At 38.3% G+C, this 4,487-nt stretch overlaps 1 non-coding gene across 1 annotated transcript; it reads right to left on the bottom strand.

Moving 5' to 3' along the window:
• Positions 1-275: 275 nt before the first annotated feature.
• On the bottom strand, positions 276-346 carry Trnag-ccc (transfer RNA glycine (anticodon CCC)). The gene has a single exon. It is a non-coding gene; the product is annotated as a tRNA-Gly (tRNA).
• Between the last annotated feature and the right edge of the window lie 4,141 nt (positions 347-4,487).

Below are 4,487 nucleotides of genomic sequence, written 5' to 3'. Positions count from 1 at the left end.
AAGAAGTTTGAAAAGTGATTTAAATATTAAACCAAAGTAATGAAACGTGACAATTTAGCCTTTAGGACTTACTCTATTAGGAAATCAAGATATTATCTATAATTTCTGAGCAGTGTCGTCTTTATATCGAATTGCGAAGTAAGAACAAAATGGTCTTTATTTACAGTATTGAACCAAATGACAGTCATTAACCCATTGTGACTGATTTTAGAGATACAGTGAAAGATTTATTCAATGCGGAAAATTGATATTCCAGTGGTTATGGTAAAAATGATTGCACTGCCCGGGAATCGAACCCGGCTCGCAAGAATGGGAATCTTGCATGCTACCACTACACCAGCAGTGCCCACTGTAAATAGTGTATTACGTCATGATACATACTGAAACTCCCATCTCAAAGCTCAAATATTAATAAATAAATTGTGGAGTCTGAAATAACAATTGCGGCTAACTTACTGTGTAGCAGCCTTGGAACTACGGAGGTGGGGGTGGGGGATGGGTGTGGAGACAGGGTGGAGCGGGTGTAAACAGGGGTAACTGCCCTTGGTGGAAATTTCAGGAGGCGCCAAATACATATGTTCGAAGAAATAAAACTTGTTCATCGAGGGCTAATATCCAGCCCATGTTGTTCTATTAGTTATTCATTTTATATTGGAAAAGTTCTCATTTGGTTCTTGAATACATCATAAGTTGTTTTATGACTGCATCCTAAGTTGATTTTTGAATCTGTAAATAGTGTATGTGATGTCTTTGGCAGGGTAATCGCTGTTGAATCTAGAAAAAAGAATCATTTCGTCAGACGAAAGGAGATGAGGCTACACGAGCTGAATCGAATAAACACGAATAGATGAATGTCAACTGACGATCACGATGTGTTTATGTGATTGATTGGGTGAGAAAATAAGCGTTATTATAATTATTAGCACATTCTTAGATTTAAACTACTCTATCGAAAACAAATGATTACCAGGAATAAAAGGTAAGAATGATTACGTGTTAAAACCTTCTCTGTGAACACTCCTCAAATAGCCCCAAAATGAGAATAAATGTATTGAAGAAAGTCAGTTTTTGACACATTTTTCGCCAGAACAGTACAATACTGAATAGAACAAAATAAGAAGTGCGTGTGTGATACTAATATAAAAGACAAGTATTACACATACTCACACATGATTACGATTTTGCCTGTAAAGGCAGTTCATCAGTGTTAAAATATATTTATTTTTAGTTTTAGGCAGTAAACAGCAAATAACGAGTGCACGAGGCAGAAAGCTTTCTGGGGCACAAGACAGAAAAACAGCTACTGATAAAATTGAAGAGTAGAAACGTCGGTTGTAAAGATGAGAACACGGCTTATCGAAGCAACTGCATCATTCAGCTCCTCTGATACTTCAAATACTACGATTTCAGGCATTTCGAATAATTCTTGTAATTTGTACATTCAAGATAATTCGACTGTCTGTCGATGCTTCATGGCTTAGACGATGGTAAACAGCCTTTATCGTCGGTATTAGCGGGAAGGTGATGTTACCATAGCATCCAGTGACTTATTGCAGTCGAGTAATAAAGACGAAGTTATAGCTCTAATGGATCCTGACACATGGCCACTCCAAGACAAAATTTTAGGTCAACAAAAGTAGTTTTTCATCAGACAAGCTGAATAACTAAATGATAAACATCCAAATATCACAGAATTTAGGTTCACTGTACCCATGATTACTACTTTCGTCACGACTGAGCTGCTGTCTTCAGATCCAAAAGGGTACAAAAATTACAAAATCAGTAAACTAGACCTCGGGCTATAGCATGTTCCTTCCGATATCCATTGCGGTGGTAGGTGAAAATGTTATTACTTGCATGCCATGTTGGAAATTTGTTTATGATGTCCACTGTGAGACGAAAAGTGTTGTACATGATATGACAAGTCTTAAAAATAGGCTTTATGTCACAATCTTATAGCATGGACGATTCTCATAGTGTTACATTGCGTCGCTTATTTAGCCTGTAACTAGGGTTTAATGTTGATTTCTTTCTTCGGTCTTAAAAATTGACAAAATACTTTCATATATTATATTTCCCTTTATATATGACTGACGCTGACTGTTTTTCCATTTTAAATGATTCACCTTGTGCGCATAGCCCCTTAAAAACCTAGAAAACATCTATTATTATTCATGAGACTGCCGCCATCTGGTGGTACCTCTCTGTACTACTCTGTTAGCCTGCTGTACACGGCCGGCAGCCAGCCCAGACAAATGTGGCAGCTCTTTATGTGCCATTCTTGTCTGACTCTGTCTTTCCATGAAGACGCTTTTTTTTAAGCTTATATTGGAATTTGTATATTTACTATAACAACTCACATTAAGGTACTTTTGCTTTATTTCAAATTCACAGTCCGTTACGATGGTACGAAGACAACTTGTAGTTGATCGCACAGCCTGATTTCATAGCCTGTACTTTGTGAATGAGTCAAAAAAAAGAATACATGTACAATTGTTATTTTACGATTCCAACCACTGCAGTGTAATTTTTTTTTGTAGTTTTCGTAACAATGCGTATCTGAAGATGGCAGCTTTGTCCTTCCGAAACTAGTAATCCAATGTAAATACACGCGATCGAGGCAATTAAGAACAACCTCATATAAGAAGCGTTTTTTTAAGACCGAAGAAAGAAGTCAACATTAAACCCTAGTTACAGGCTAAATAAGCGACGCGATGTAACACTATGAGAATCGTCCATGCTATAAGATTGTGACATAAAGCCTATATTTAAGACTTGTAATATCATGTACAACACTTTTCGTCTCACAGTGGACATCATATAGAAATTTCCAACATGGCATGTAAGTAATAACATTTTCGCCTACCACCGTAATGGATATCGGAAGAAACGTGCTATAGCCCGAGGTCTAGTTTACTGATTTTGTAATTTTTGTACCCTTTTGGATCTGAAGATAGCCGCTCAGTCGTGACGAAAGTAGTAATCATGGGTACATACACCCTATCAAGGCAAAAATCTTGTATCAGAAGCTTTCCCTACGTAAACAATGTTTCATCACATAGAAAAACCGTCTCCAGCAAAATGAAACCATCTCAGGACATCGATTGCGACACTGAGTGATTAATCCCCACTGAGAAAGAAAAATGAAGACGCATTCTACATGTAGTAATGGACGCTGTCATTTATCTTGGCACGAACTTCTCTTCGCTCCAGAAGTTCTAAAGAAAAACTGAGCGATCTTATTGAAATTTTTCCGCGGTCTAGTCTTAGAAATTTTCTTAGTTAGGTAACTCTGCTCTCCAAATATAAGCCTAGTCTCAAGCACCAGTTAGACCACGAAAAAAAGAGATACTTATCCTGTTTGTCTAAGTCAATACAAAATAGAATCATAGATACAATGCAGACAAGTTTCGAAACACCATTATCAGTGATATCAAGACTGCACTTCAAATGTATCTCCCACAGAAGAAATGAGCTAAGAGAGATCTTATAAAAAAAATAACAGAAACTGAAGGTGAGATGAAGAAGATCTTTATTGACTTTGTGGAAGTTGACGGAAATATTGGAGAATATATCACTAGTGAATTGTGGGAAAACGAGAAGCTAATGTATCGAATGTGCAAAAATGGCATGGACAATCTTACAATAACGGATCTAACACGGCCAGCGTATTCAGGCTGTTACAAAAAGGTACGGCCAAACTTTCAGGAAACATTCCTCACACACAGATAAAGAAAAGATGTTATGTGGACATGTGTTCGGAAACGCTTAATTTCCATGTTAGAGCTCATTTTAGTTTCGTCAGTATGTACTGTACTTCCTCGATTCACCGCCAGCTGGCCCAATTGAAGGAAGGTAATGTTGAACATGTTCCTTTACAAGTACGACACAACATGTGGTTCATGCACAATGGAGCTCCTGCACATTTCAGTCGAAGTGTTCGTACGCTTCTCAACAACAGATACGTGACCGATGGATTGGTAGAGGCGGACCAATTCCATGGCCTCTACGCTCTCCTGACCTCAACCCTCTTGACTTTCATTTATGGGGGCATTTAAAAGCTCTTATCTACGCTACCCCGGTACCAAATGTAGATACTCTTCGTGCTCGTATTGGGGACGGCTGTGATACAATACGCCATTCTCCTGGGATACATCAGCGCATCAGAGATTCCATGCGACGGAAGGTTGATGCATGTATACTCGCTAACGGAGGACATTTTGAACATTTCCTGTAACAAAGTGTTTGAAGTCACGCTGGTACGTTCTGTTTCTGTGTGCTTCCATTCCATGATTAATGTGATTTGAAGAGAGGTAATAAAATGAGCTCTAACATGGAAAGTAAGCGTTTCCGGACACATGTCCACGTAACATATTTTCTTTCTTTGTGTGTGAGGAATGTTTCCTGAAAGTTTGGCCGTACCTTTTTGTAACACCCTGTATGAAGGAGTCCAATTCAGTCTTATGGAAATGAATGAGCCGACAGAG

Source organism: Schistocerca serialis, chromosome 1 (assembly GCF_023864345.2).
Source record: "Schistocerca serialis cubense isolate TAMUIC-IGC-003099 chromosome 1, iqSchSeri2.2, whole genome shotgun sequence".
NCBI classification, from domain to species: Eukaryota; Metazoa; Arthropoda; class Insecta; order Orthoptera; family Acrididae; genus Schistocerca; species Schistocerca serialis.
This window is presented reverse-complemented; position numbering and strand designations above follow the sequence as displayed.